Raw genomic sequence first — 16204 nt, 5'->3', positions numbered from 1 at the left:
TTCGCTAAATATTAAAAAAAAGTTTTAAAAACAAAAAACATTTTTTTAAAATTTAAAAAAGAAAAAAATTTAAATTGAAAAAAAACAATTCAAAAAACATTTTTTTCCAAAAAATGAAAAAACAACTTTGGAAGAAAAAATAAATTTTGTTTACCAAAAAATATTTATTTTGAAGTATAATTTGGTGAAGGATATATAAGATTTGGCACAGCCGAATACAGCTCTCTTACTTGTATTATTAGTAATTCGCTTTATATTTGTTTTATATGAATTGTGTAGATATAATTCTCATACAGTTTATTTTATTTTAGCTTAAGTATACTGACATCCCAGATAATCTACCGTGAAGTCAATTGTCTCCTTAGTGTCTCTTAGTAACCTACAGTGTAGTCACTTTAAATTTTTTATTATTATTTTGTACCGTACTTTAGAAAGAACTTATTTTACCAACCAGAAGTAATCTATGGGAGCGTTGGTTTGTTTACAAGCAATCGGTTATTGTACTGTCTATGAGATGTCTTTTTGACTGACTATTTGAGGTCAATTCGCATCCGTACATGTTAAAATAATTACTTACATATGTAGCTGATCAAGTAACCAGTTAAGTAGCTAATAAGGTAACTACTCTATGTAACCGTTATGTTAATCCACTGCGTTGAGTACTTTGGACCAGCTATCGAACTGTCTCATTGTAATCCAAAAGGCGGCAAAAGAACCCCCGAAGCTAGTTATGTAACTAGTTGTCACCCTAAATGATAGGTAAATTCATTAGTTCGGCGCAGTCTCCTAGAACTGCTGGGAACTATTAATACACAAAAATACACATTTCAACAAAAAATACATCCATACAAATAGACAAACGTGTACCACAGCCATACACCCATAAATTGTATTTATCGGAATTTTCAATTATTATTTTTGTAAAATTGAGATTGAAATAAGAGCAACAGTAGTGTAGCATGTCACTGTGTAGAATACAAACTCGTATTAAATGACAACAACAATAAAGACAATAATGATACAATATTGATTGTAGCTATTATCACCACTTAGCGTGCAACAGTTTGACTTCGTACTTGTTATCAATTTGTATAGTTGTTGTCGTTGTTTTTTGACAACTATAAAAACAACAACATGACACTTTTAAATTATAGACAAAAATAAATCTCAAATGTAAACTTTTAAAAGTTCTCCCTCTCTTCTGGGTTGCCATTTCAAAACAATGACAATGATAAACACGTTCTTTACTCTTTAGTTTTGCTCTTTATGTTAGGGACTGATTAAAATTATCAATGAATTTTTAACTAGTTTGATAAAATTTAAAAAAATTGCGAATTATAGATACTATTGAGAATTAATCGATGATTCAGAATCTATACAAAAAAGGAACGATTTCTGGGAAGCTCGATTATATGTGGAACATAAATAGTCTGTGAAATTTTTGAATCTTGTTTTCAATTAGATAATAGACTCAGCCTTCTGAGACTTGTTTTGATATAGAAAATAGCTTTAGAATATGAGAATAGTTTTTATGTAGGAAATATGAAACTAGTCTCAGATTGTAAGATAATTTTGTTAATGAAAACTTATTTCAGATTTTGAGACTCTTATGTATAGAAAACAGAGACTCAGACTTCTGGGACTCTCTTGCCTACAAAAAAATATAGAATAGAAATCATAGATTCTGACTTCTGAGACTCAATTAAAAGCATAGCATCTGAATTGAAAGATTCGTTTCCTTATTGAAAACATAGTCTCAGATGTCTAAGACTAGTTTTCATATAGAAAATAAAGTCTCTGGCTTCGGAGGCCCAGTTTTCAAAAAATCTTGTGTCAGACTTATGGTTTTTATCCCGGTACAAATTTCCCGGGAATTTTGCCAATTTTTCACTACCCTATTCCCGGGATTTTTAGTCGGGAATCCCGGGAAATAAAAACTGACGAAAATACATAGAAAACAAGTTAGAACTCCATTTTATTCACCAAAAAACAGTGAAAAGTGGTTTACAGTTGTTTGCTTATATCTCGGCAATAATAGACCGTTTATTATTATTATTATTATTTATTTGGTGTTTTTCGTATGAAAATTTAAGAAGTGAATTTATTATTTATGGATTTTATTTCTTATTGAATCATTCTAATTTCTTTAAATTTCTTCTTCAAATCCATACAAAATAGCTTCAAAAATTTATTAAGTGATTAAATTTTTCTTCAATTCAAATCTAGTACAAAAATGATTTGATTTAACAAAAATTTAATCTTTCAATGTTATTAATTAACTTTAAAATTAATTCAGTTTAAAAAATTAAATACTAGGAATGGATTTATGGAATGAAAGGCTGGCATTCTTTAATTACGGATTAAGATTTTAGTGAATTAAGCTCAAATTTTATTAATTAATTCGAAGCTCTGATATTTAATAATTATAACACTAAGTTTTTATATGAAATACAGTATCATTATATATTTCGAGAATAGCCGGGTACCCGGGAATGTAGAAAAAAATTTCCCGATTCCCGCGAATCAAAAAAGGTCGGGAAATTAAAAACCCTATTCAGACTTCAGAGACTAGTTTCCGTATAGAAAATCTATCAGACTTCGGAGACTAGTTTTCGTATAGAAAATCTAGTATCAGACAAGTTTTGGTTTAGAAAATCTTGTCTTAGCCGTCTAAGACTAGTTTTCGCTTAGAAAATCTTATCTCAGGTGTCAGAGACTAGCTTTCGTTTAGAAAATCATGACTTAGACTTTGGAGTCCAGTTTTCGTTTAGAAAATCTTATCTCAGCCTTCTGAGACTATTTTGCGTTTAGAAAATTTCGTCTCAGTTGTCTGAGAATAGTTTTCATTTAGAAAAATCTTGTTTCAGGCGTCTGATACTAGTTTTCATTTATAAAATCATGTCGCAACCGTATGAGACTAGTTTTAGTTTAAAAGGTCTTATCTCAGGTGTCTGAGATTAATTTTCGTTTAGAAATTCTTGTCTCTGGCTTCTGATACTAGTTTTAATTTAGAAAATCTAGTATTAGACTAGTTTCTGTTTATAAAATCATGACTCAGTTTTAGTGTAGAAGATCGAGTCTCGAGACTTGTTTTCATATAGAAACTCTAGTCCCATATTTCGGAGACTAATTTTTGTATAGAAAATATTCTGTCAGACTTCGGACACTAGTTTTTGAATAAAAAATCGTTTGTCTAATTTTTGTTTAGAATATCTAGTCTGAGTCGACAAGTTTTCGACAAGAAAATATAGTCTCAGACTTCCGAGACTAGTTTTCGTATAGAAAATCTGCCAGACTAGTTTTCGTTTACAAAATTTAGTCTCAGACTTCGGAGACTAGTTTTCGTTTAGAAAATCTTGTCTCAGTTGTATGAGACTAGACTTCGGAGACTTGTTTGCAATCAAGAGTCTGACTAGTTTTCGTTTAGAAAATCTAGTCTCAGATTTCGGAGACTAGTTTTCGCATAAAAAATCGTATCTAAGGCGTTTGATACTAGTTTTCGTTTAAAAAATCATGACTCAGACGTCTGATACTAGTTTTCATTTAAAAAGTCTTGTCTCTACCGTCTCAGACTAGTTTTCGTTTAGAAAATCTTGTCTCAGCCGTCTCAGACTAGTTTTCGTTTAGAAAATCTTGTCTCAGCCGTCCGACACTAGTTTTTGTTTAGAAAATCTTGCTTCAGTCGTCTGAGATTATTTTTCATTTAGAATATCTTAGCTCAGCCGTCTGAGACTAGTTTTAGAAATCTTGTCTCAGTCGTCTGACTAGTTTTCATTTAAAAAATTTAGTTTGAGGCGTCTGAGACTAGTTTTCGTTTAGAAAATCTTGTCTCAGCCATCCGATACTAGTTTTCGTTTAGAAAATCTTGACTCAGCCGCCTGAGACTAGTTTGCGTCTGAGACTAGTTTCGTTTAGAAAATTTTGCCTGAGACTAGTTTTAGAAATCTTGTCTCAGCCGTCTGACTAATTTTCATTTAAAAAATCTTGTCTGGTGCGTCTGAGACTAGTTTTCGTTTAAAAAATCTAGTTTTCGTTTAGAGAATCATGACTTAGACTAGTTTGCCTTTAGAAAATGTTTTCGTTTAGAAAATCTTGCCTCAGCCGTCTGACACTAGATTCATAAATCTTGTCTCAGACGCCTGACTAGTTTTCATTCAAAAAATCTTGTCTGAGCCGTTTGAGACTAGTTTTTGTTTAGAAAATCTTGACTCAACTGTCCGAGACTAGTTTTAATATAGAAAATCTTATATCAGACTAGTTTTCGTTTAGAATATCTAGACTCAGACATCGAAGACCAGTTTTCATATAGAAAACCTAGTTTACGTTTAGAAAACCTAGTTTACGTTTAGAATATTTTGTCTCAAATGTCTGGGATTAGTTTTCATTTCTCAGACTTCTGGGACTAGTTTTATGTCTTATTTATATCTGATACTAGTTTTATTTTAAAAAATATTAAAATTCTCTGTTATAGTCTTTAAATTCAATTTCCATACTGAAACTATTCTCAGTAACTAAGACAATTTCCTATACGAAAACCTATTTTCTCTTTTTTAACATCCTTACAGTGTTTTTCAAACTGTAAATTTGTTCTCTTTGGAGATTTATCACAAGTTGTTGTTGTTGTTGTTGTTGTTTTCAATTTCCCTTCAATTTATTGCTGTGTGTTGTGCGTGTGTTCGTTTGTTCATTTGGACCATATGTGTGTGTGTAATTTGCTCGATCATCACTCGGTGTTTTTGTTTTGAGTTGTTTTTCTTTTTAATTTTTACCCGAAGTGCATTGTTGTGGTTGTTCGTTCATTAATTTTTCCCACATGTTGTATTTTGTATTTATTTCGTTTTCGTAAAGTGCTCTTTCTTTTTAACAGTTTTGTTTTGTTATTGTAAAATAACAACACATTCGTGTGTCGTTGTGTATGTATGTGTGTGTGTGATGTTTTGAACAGAACAATTTTCTTTTAAGAGAACCTCCATAAACGTCAATTTCATATACGACTCGGTTATGTACGGACGGTTATAATGATCGCTTTAAAATAAACGTTAAATTTGAATAAAAGAAAATAAAAAAACATTTTCAATTACGCTTATTGAAAAACAACGGTTGGTGTGAATGATAAATTCGAAAAAAAATAACAAATAATAATAAATTGTTAATCTGTTTGTGTTGCCATTAATTTATACTAATAAAAGCTTAATAATTTTTAATAAAAATAAATTGAGAAAGAAAATTTGAAAAAAAAACGAAAACAATTTTCAATGCTAATTAAAAAGAAATTTATTTTAAGAAAATAAAAAGTGCTATTTTAATATATTTGCATAAAAAATAAAAAAAGTTAATAATTATTTATTTTTTCAACGATTATGATATTTTCTCTGGGATTACAACAATTGGATTATAATTTTTTTTAATATTGGATTACTTTGGTTTATTTCACAAACAATTTTAAAGGTAAGTTGATGTTTTTTTTAATTTATTAAACAAAAATTTTGTGGATTTTTTTCCGGCAGATATTTTTGTGTCCCGTTTAAGATAAGATTATTTATCTAATGAACTAAGTGATCTTATTAGGTTGGATCTAGTACTTTTTCTCTAATAGCTGGTCTCGATCTAATAGTAATTATCGAGGACATATCCACTGTAATAGATTGCTTGTAGCTTATCTATCAAATTATTGACCGAAATTTCGTTTTCTCATAATTTTCCTTTGTGTTTTATAACATTTAACTATTATAAAGAGAATTAGTTCAGCATCCTTTGAATTTTACGTGAGGAAAAAAATACGATATTCAAATTTATATCATTGGAAAGGAAATTCGGAATAAATACCTAAATATTTTTAATAATTATAAAACTAAACAGTTCTTTTATTATTAAATTAAATTCAAAGTTTGTTTTAGAACACTTTTCATTCAATCTTTTTATCAGTTATTGGATTGATTTTTATATTATTATTATATAAGTACTTTATTCAGTTAAAAAATATTGAATTTTATTATGGGAATTGACTTCCTGTCCAATATCAAATCGTTTATACAAATTTATTCATCAAACTATTCTTGAGGTTTTAGCAAAAACATAAAAACAATACTCTAGATAAGCAAATATTTATAACTTGTAATAAAATTCCCTTAACCACAATAAATTTCAGTAATTTTAAATAAAAATTCTTAAATTATTTCGACCTTGATTTAACCAATGAAAATTCTTAAAAATAACCCTTTCAGTTTGAAAAAAAAGCAATCCCACAAATTAACCTCAAATTTATCGTGTGTTTAAGAGAGTGAGTTTTAATTTAATTTATTTATATTTGTTATTATCAATTAACTAGCTGAAACCCCCAAAAACAAAACTTCATATGAGTGTACGAGTTAGTGTGAATGAAATGACTCAATTTTGCTGATAAAATTTTGTAAAAAATAAGAAAAAAATAACATATAAACTACAAAATGCACAATGAAAACAATAAAAATTTATCACATCAACGATATAAAGTAGTTTATTTCAATTAAAAACAATTAAGAAAATAATAATTCTTTAAGAATAACAAATATTGTATTGTTTGCGTGAGTATAAAATATGTATGACGATCATACGCTCTCTTTGACTTATGCACGAGTAAATTGCGTGAAGAAATACATATAAAAAGCATGATATCTAACTGAAGACAATTGAGAACTTCTTAGGAAACGGACTCATACTTATTGGTTGAGGTCTTTTAAATGAAGAGGGAAATTAGCGAGAAATCTGTATCAATGTCTACTATTATTTGTGCCACATAACTTTCAATAGTCCTTTCATCAATATATCTAAATGATTTATATTGTATTTTTGATTTGAAGTAGAAAAATGATTTTGGTTAAACCAAAATTAAATTAAATTCAGAATTGTCGTATGGTATTGAATGATTTTTTTTTACCAATGTTCACCAAACTGGCGGGTGAGAATGGCAGAAATCCAACTTTCGTTTTTTAAGGACCACCCTAGCGCACTATCCTTGGATCATAGAAAGATCAATTGAATTTAAAGATCATACGATGATAGATTTTCTGTATATATGGGCTCCTTTGATGATACCGAACCAGCAGCTGATGGACTTGGATTTCAACAGGAAGAGTGCATTTTGCCTCTCTTGTGGAACCTAGTAATCAGTACATTACATAGGAATACTTGGATGATCCAAAGGTGGCATTCACTGGAATTCATAAGAAAATGTCGGAAATGGATTCAGTGTAAATCCAAACAAAACAGAAGTTGTACTATTTGCTGGATAACTTGGAGATTCCTTCCTTCATATTAGCTAGTTTGTTGTACTGACTCTCTCAGAGAGCGCAAAATGCTTAGGCATCATTCTGGCTAACACGATATCCGGGAGATCAATATATAGGCAAAAGCATCGAAGGCGAATATGACAATATATGCAAAGGACGAGAAAGGAAAATCTTCCTGGACAGTTGAATAGGCTATATACGATAATTATAAAAACTGGAGAGTGTATGGGCAGTATGACAATCCTGAATTGTGGGGACAGAGGATAATTTGCAAAATCTTATACATTATTGCAATTAAAATCCTACCATCACCAACAATTTATAACTTCTCAAAATTGGATGGCACAAAATTAGCTGAAGAACTCTTCTCTTCACCGCGGCAGCACAGTGAGCCACAGTCATTGGTGTGGCTCTAAGAGGAGAGAAGGTGACCACGATATAGCAATTGTGATATCTACATTGATAGCTTCAGGCTTCCGAATACATTCTTATAGTATAATTTCGAATTGTCGGTTATTTAAAGGGCAAGAAACTGGCAGAGGTATTATATGAAATCGAATATAGATATCAGAATCTTTAGCAACAGTCAGACCGAATAGTGATTTCAATTTTCCTGGAATGCAGGTCATCCTTGAATTGGATGGCAAGAGATGCATCAGTCATACTTACATATTTTCAAAATGGGGTCTCTTCGACTTTACTTGATTGTTCACATGTATAGTGAACTACTACGTAAACCATACTTACATTAGTGCGTGGTTAGGGGACTGGGACTGTAAATTTTATTGCCGATAATCAGGTGAAAAGGGTGCCTATGCTTTCGGATGTGGATTCTAATGGGAAACGAGATGGGTAAACTTAGGAATTGAACTTGTTTCATAGCAAAATAAAATTTGTTAAGGATGGACTGGACTCCTACATCGTGTAAACTACGATTAAAGAGATCACTGATCATACTGTAGAAGCTTTTAGAAGAAGCTTCCGTATGATATACGGCGGCAACCATATATCATATCCTCTGTCGATGTTCTGTGCTGGCAAATTGTCAATATGAGTTTATGGGAAGACAATTATGCAAATGAATGTCCAGAAAAGATAAGTTTATTTTATTTGGAGCAACGGTAAATCCACACTAGAGTGTGATTACATGACCTTCTCTTACTTTAAATTCCTCTAACCCTACTTTTTATTGAAGCATAACATGTATATAAGTGAGCTTATCTGTTCTACCTACCTACCAAAGAAAGTTGAAATATTTTTTTTTTTAAAAGAACCAACGACAAGCTTCAAAAAGTATTTTTCTGTTGTAAAAGTGGATGACTGAAAACATGTTTGTATTAAATTAAATAAAACTTAAATCGTTCAATACAAAAATTCACAAAAATACGTAATTTTATTCAGTATTTATGATTTATACTCGATATTTATCCACTTTTTCCGTAAATCTCCCCATTAAAGATTTTATAGTTGTTTCCGTTACCTTTTTCGACAAGGTGGTCCACTTACGCTTAAAATCGGACTTGTCCTGGGATACCTTTCCTGTGTTCCTTAATTAGTTTTTACAAGAGCCCAATACCTTTTAAACAGGCCGAAGTTCTGAGTGGATTTGCCTCCCGTGGTAAAAAATTTACATTATTGCATGAATACCACTCAAGGGCATTTTTTCCATAGTGGCAGGATGCCAAATCGGGCCAGAAATATGAAAGCACTCTGTGATGTTTCAAGGTATATTCCTGTGTTTATCATGCCTTCAAATGGCTTGCCACACAAGAAACTTCTTGGGGAATTTGGTTTGGTTTTTTTTTGTCCGGTATTGTTTTTGAACCTCTTCAATCAGATACATACAAATCTTGACCCGGAAGTTGTGAAAAGTCTGTCAGTACATAAGATCCATCATCCATCATACAACAGGTGTATTTATACCCTACACCACCATAGTGGGAAGGGTATTATGCGTTTGTGCAGATGTTTGTAACGCCTAAAAATATTATTCTAACACCCAACTTAAAGTATACCGATCGACTTAGAATCACTTTCTGAGTCGATTAAACGATGTCCGTCGGTCCGTCTGGCTGGCTGACCATGTAAACCTTGTGCGCGGATTACAGGTCGCATTTTTGAAGATATTTCTATCAAATTTGGTAAATATTATTTTTTCGGCCCAAGGACTAAGCCTATTAAAACTGGCTGAAATCGGTCCATTATTTCACCAGCCCCCATACAAATGTCGTTCCTAAATTGGACTTTATCGGTAATAAATGTTTAATTTATAAATGTATCTCCACAAATTGCGCTCCAAATAAGTTTTATATATACAAAATTCATGTCACCAAATTTTGTTACTATCGGTCCATAATTAGTCATAGCTCCCATATAGACCCGCTTCCGAAAATCATTTTAACGTGCATAAATTGCTTAAAAATGTTGGTATACTCACAAAATTCAACATAATTAACTTTCATATAGACATAAATCACACGACCTAATTTCATGGTGATCGGTCCATAATTGGTCATTGGCCCTCATATAAGGCCCACTTCCAAAAATCACACAAAAATATAAATTATTGAAATTTTAAAAGAAAAATGTTTTTGCTCTTTTACTTAGTGTAGGGTATTATATGGACTTGACCGACCATACTTTCTTACTTGTTTTTTTATAAAATTTGACATACATGTTTTCGCTCGTTCTTTTGCTTCTAAGTTCTTTACCACATTGCGATCTGGAACTTTCTGGAAGTTTCTGAACATTATACGACATCAATCCAGCATTAGCTTTGGTTCTGCGCACAAAAAAATAATCAGAGCATTTAACTTTACGAGCAGCTTTGTTCGAATTCTTTTGCCATGTTATTAATAGTTAGATTAATATTAATATCCAGTTTTGAATTTTTTATTCATATCATATTAAAATGATTTGATACACACGATCAAAGAAATTTTCAATAATTCAACCGATTTTTGTTATTAAAAAATGTGGAAAGATGTACGTACGATCATGGTTTAACGATCATCATATTATCGATCTCTAATAGAAAGCTATAACACTTTATCCATAAAAAACATAAAATACACCTATTCCATAAATTGTTATATAGTTTTCCCTTGTTTCAATGATTTTGTATTACTTATTTCGTGTCACATAATAATTGTCTACATTTAGAATTCTTGTTTTCTTTTTCTTTCAATAAAATTTTTCAGTTTACTTTTATTTTTAAACCCCCAAAAAAATAAGCTATTTTTAAGTTTTAAAAATTTCAATTTTATTTAAGCTCAAATACTTTGTTTTCCATGTAGCGATTGTCATGTAGATTTCGAACAACAAAAAAAATATAGAAAATAAATCATACACTCACAAAAATTAATCTGAGACAAAAATACACAGAATCACACATTTACACGCACGAGTTGGAAGTAGAAAGAAAACACGACCACAATTTACTATTTAATCACTCTCTCTATAAAGGCTCTCACGTAGCCAGCCATAAACTCACACACTCACTCACCACATGCCAAGATAACACCTGTTATTATCAACATAAACCGAACAAACGATCATATTTATATTATGACAATTTCAGGGCAGATTAAAATTATAATATGCACAATAAAACACTTTGAAACATCAACCGTGAGTATTTTAACAAAGATCATTAAGATTTTACAAGCCGTAAAAATTATGAATATTTATTTATTCTCTTATTTCTTGTGCACGGACTAATTCCTTCCTAATGTGTCAACATCATCTGGGGGATTTTATTTACGTTATTGTGCTAGATTATAATGCTCATTATTTTGTTGTAGTGATTTTGGTCCAGCGATCGTTAGTTATGAGGGAAGGCTGAAAAGTTTTTTAATATTACCTTTAGCATTATTTCGTTTGTCTAATTTTTATACCCTTTACCTTCGTGAGAAGGGTATATATATAAGTTTGTTATTCCGTTTGTAATTTCCACAATATAATTTTCCGACCCTATAAAGTATATATATTCTGAATACTTATAGATAGCGGAGTCGATTAAGCCATGTCCGCCTGTCTGTTGAAATCAATTTTCTGAAGACCCCAGACATCTTCGGGATCCAAATCTTCAATAATTCTGCCAGGCATGCTTTCGAGAAGTTTCCTATTTAAAATCAGCAAAATTGGTCCACAAATGGCTTAGATATGAGGAAAAAACCAGGACAACCTCGATTTTTGACCTACATATATCTGGATTACTAAGTCATTAATATAAATGTAAAAAACCAAAAAAAAAATTTTAAAATTTAAAAAAAAATTTAAAAAATTTAAGAAAAAAATTTAAAGTTTAAAAAAAAAATTTAAAAATTCGAAAAAAAATTTTCCAAAAAATTAAAAAAACAACTTTGGAAAAAAAAAATTTTACTTAAAAATCACCAAAAAAATTTAAAAACCAAAAAAAAATTTAAAATTTAAAAAAAATTTTAAATTCGAAAAAAAAAATTTCCAGAAAATTAAAAAAAACATTTGGAAAAAAAATAAATTTTTATACCTAAAAATATTCAAAATTTGTATTTTGAAGTATAATTTGGTGAAGGAACAGCCGAATATAGCTCCCTTACTTGTTAGTATTATCTTTAGCATTATTTCGTTTGTATCATTTTTGTTCTACTTTCAAATATTTGAATATTTCAGCGATGATCTTATGATCGCCGGCATATACATATTTTCATATCTGGAAATATATGAAAAATGTTAATAGATTTTTGGCAATAATACATGATCTTTGCCAACCATTGTTTCTTGCATAGAAGATATTATATGTTGAGGCCGGGAAACCCTTCACGTCCAGGTCTGAAGCCCAGGGTTCTTGCACCAGCCAAATGTCCAGGTCCTCTTCGGCTAAGAGTACCCGAAGGTTATCTGTAGCACATTTCGAGTGCTGCAGATTTATCTGCACTACTTTTAGCACCATTGTCATTACTGAGAGGGGGTTCGGAGAGCTTCATCTCTATGAGCAGAGAGTTTGCCGCTTCAACCTCATCCGCTTCACCGCTCCCCGTACCTGTGGGCCGAAACACTTTCACCTTTGCGTCCCTCACCCCGAAGAACAGCTTAAACCCCGCCTTCTCAAGCTGGACTGAGCCAGATTCCGTGATGGCGAGAATTAGGCAAGTGTGGCCATCGCCTTGTTCAATGCGGATGATGGACCAGTCATCCATGTGGTTATTGGGGTTCTGCAGCTTCAGGCACTCCAACATCATATGCGCATTGGTTTTCATATTTGGTAACCAGTTTCGTGCACGCGGTCTCATAGGAATTTCTTGAGCAGGGATCAGTTTAAGGCTTAAACCTTCCCATGCACCACTAATCTTTGCGATGCATTCGCTAAGAAAGTCCTTTGAGAACTCGTCCAAGCATTTGATCACCCTGTAGCCCCGGTGAATTTCACCAGAGTCAAAACGAGGTGCCGTACCAGTCCTATTAGCGAGCAAGTATTCCATGACGAGTTCAGCTAATTTGGACTCGATGGCACCCCATTCTGTTACTACAGGATTGATGGTACCGTCTTTCTCAGTCGCCAGAGCCATAAGGAGATGATCTTTGACCACCTCGTTAAAGGGCCGTCTGGCGGATGTAGTCGTGGTTGAAGTAGGTCCCGGAGCGGCTTTTTTGTCGACAACCTTTCTCCGTTTAGGCGATTTTTCTTCCTCTGCCTGAGAGCGATTACGCTTGGACCTCTCTGTGTCTACGGCAGCTGCCTTGGATGTGCTGGGCACGGAATCCAAAAACTTTTGGTACTCATCTACCACAGCTTGGTATTTTGCGCGATTTTCCTCTTCGCGTTCATGGGGGGCACCTTGGCAGCATTCTTGTCAATCTTCTCAAGAATGAATAGCGCCTTGGCGTATCGAGATTTGAGGATGTCTTTCTGACTCTTCCTCTTTTTTCTTTTCTTCTTCAATTGGTCGCCAGTCTTGGCATCTGATTGAAGAGGAGCATTAGTCGAGTTATTGGAGGGCAGTAGAGTGCTGTGACGGTCACCCACGCTGCCTGACATTGCGACCAAAGTCTCTTGACTAGAGGCTAGTAGGTCGTCTTCTGAAGAAGAACCGAGATCATCGGTTTTCTTCAGGGGGTTGTTGTTGTTTTTGTTGTTGTTGTTGAGGTTCATTTTTGGTCCCACTAGTAGGCACGTACGGGGATGGACCATCCATGCAGTGACGCCGTACATAGACTGGACAGAAATTACAACCGGCCCGTGTCATAAGCAACGGAGGGGAGCTGTTATCGACTAATCTTCTTTAACCACTAATTAGCCATTCAGGTTCTCGGCACTGCTACCAACCACGTTAACCTTACAAGTGGGGGAAAAGAAAAGAGGGAGAGAAAAAGAGCAAAGAACAGTTTTGGTCCGCGGGTTGTAACACAAGAAAGAGAAAAGAATGTGCTATCACTAGGCGACCATTTGTTATAAAATGTATCGCCAGTTCTAGCATTGTCATAACACCAATTATATCCTACTGTGAACCAACTCATAGTTTTAATAGTTTCTTGGTGTCTGATATCGTGATCGCCGACATATATTTTTATATTTGGAAATGAGCTAGCTGTAATTGAAAAATATTAAATCAGGATGAGAGAGCTTATCTAGAGATTAGCATTGGCCACATTTGACCGATTTGTTCACAACCCAACTCATAGTTTTAATAGTTTCTTGGTCTCTGGATCCCAGATTTAATTTAATAGTGTTAGATACTAACATTGTTCGCTTTTGGACCCTAAACCAACACATATTTTCCATAGTATCTTGGGGTCTTGATTATTTTGATGGATCCCAGATCTTATTTGTAATAAGATTTAATTAAAAGTGATCATTTATGCAACTCGAAAGTTATTTAAATCATAGACTAAAAGTTCAATTGTAATAGATCCCAGATTTGACCACGATTACAAAATGAAACGAAATGCATTGAAATATCTCTAAATATGACAACAATGCTGAAATCTCGGATGTCGGAAACTAAACGATTTCTTCAATCATCTTTCAGATTTCCCTCGGCCATCATTCGTATGTATGTGAGTACAAGCGTGAGAGTGAATTTATCAATTTATTTCATTTATTTTTTATTTTGTTTGTCTCTCTCCGCATTTGCACGATCAATTTAAATCAATTAACGTTGGAATTGAGGATTTTGTTGTCTGACTGTCTGCCTCTACGTGCATAGTTTCCCATTAGTGTTTTTTTGTTTGAGATGTGTTTTTAGCTGTTGTATTTCAGTTATTTATTTATTCTATTTTAAAAAGAAAATTAAACAACTTGTTGCTTGTGTTTTATTTTATTTAAAAACTAATAAAAATATTGTATAATAATTTCTTTAAGTTTTGTTAGTGTATGATTACGTTAGAACGTAATAGATCTTTTTAATTTGTTTTGAAATCGAAAGCGAAAGTCATATTTATCAACAAATATTTGTGTGTTTAATGTTTAAAATGGTTGGGTATTTTTTTTTGAATAAACATTTTAGTAAACTCTCCCAAAATATGATAAAGAACATGCATTTTGTTTGTATTCTTTATAGTTTTTATTTATTTGTTTTTACTTTAGTTTTGAAATGCTGATAAGATTTTGAGAATAAGTACATATTTATAGTAAAAGTGTATGCAGGTTAAAAATGTTTTTAAAATTTTGGTTGTAAATCAGGGAAAGGCAAAACATGGGCGCCGCGTTTTTCATTTACTCTTCTCTTACGTACGTGTGCACACGCATTGTAGAGAAATAAACAACTTTTAATCAGTCTAGCTTGAGAACTCAAACAAGCAGTTTGTGTATCGTTTTTTATCGCACAATTTAAGAATCAGCGTTGCCAGTGAAAAAAATATGTCCCAACATTTAAAGATGTATGATGAACAATATGAGATTTTACATTTTTAATTGGGGAAAAGCGACGAAAGTTTACTGGCAACACCGATTCGTGGTGAGAGCGGAGAGAGTGTATAACTAATACAATCGTAAAATGCAATAGTATAGGTTGCCTTTCCCTGTTGTAAATTAAAAGTACATTGGCTTAGTAAACATTTTTGGAAGCACCTAAGAACAAAACAGTTTTTCTTGCTCTCCGAAAAAGGAGCTTCTTAGAGAAAAGAAAAGTAAGCGAGAAAATAAAAGCAATGATTTAAATAGCACGAAACAAACCTGCTTCCAAGTGGAAACTCAACATATAAACCTTGTCTTCTTTAAGAGAGAGGGCGAGCGATAAGTTTACTCTCCGGCTTCCGAAATTTAATCTAGTGTTTACACTCCCCCTCACAGGCGACATGAATTTCGTATGTCGAATTCCCACTTGAAAGAAGGTTTGATAGTGTTTGGCTCTGTTTAATCATTATTTTAGTTTTCTTGCTTAGAATTGATCATTTAATCTCTTACTCTACTGGTTCTACGATGCTTAATTCCTAAAGATTCTAAGATTATTCATATTGCTACGTTTTACCTTTTAAAAACGGTGGTTTATTTCCTTTAAATAAACCGTATTCTTTTAATTGCAAATAAAAACAGTTTAGTTGGTTAAAATAACAACTCTTTATTTAAATTTACACAACAATTTGAATAATCACTCTCTTTTAATACACGCACACACTGACTCACTACAACCCGCTGCTACAATTTATATACACAGTGCCATCTTCTAGTAGTTTCAAGAATTATCTTATAACGTACAAAACTAGAATGTTCTATTTCTAGAACATTTCAGTTGCTAGATAACCTAGCATCAATAAAAAACATGATGTACATAATCGAATCATTCGAACGGTAACAAATCTGGTTCCAACAAAGAATACGTTCTCTATTTAGCCCTTATTTTGCAAGTCCCTAATATAACGATCAAATTGTGGGGATTACTAGCTTAAATAAAACTTAACTTAAATCTGACAAATATAAAATGAGCCCATGCTCTATCTCGTGACACTTCTGTACT

At 32.4% G+C, this 16204-nt stretch overlaps 1 protein-coding gene across 1 annotated transcript in view; it reads left to right on the top strand.

Moving 5' to 3' along the window:
- The first annotated feature begins 5245 nt into the window (after positions 1-5245).
- Positions 5246-16204, top strand: part of Lapsyn (Leucine-rich repeat activity-regulated protein at synapses) — a 49089-nt gene continuing 38130 nt past the window's right edge. The window contains exon 1 of the mRNA XM_065511573.1: positions 5246-5448. The gene's annotated coding sequence lies outside the window, so the exon portion shown is untranslated. The remainder of the gene's footprint in view (positions 5449-16204) is intronic.

Source organism: Calliphora vicina, chromosome 5 (assembly GCF_958450345.1).
Source record: "Calliphora vicina chromosome 5, idCalVici1.1, whole genome shotgun sequence".
NCBI lineage: Eukaryota > Metazoa > Arthropoda > Insecta > Diptera > Calliphoridae > Calliphora > Calliphora vicina.
This window is presented reverse-complemented; position numbering and strand designations above follow the sequence as displayed.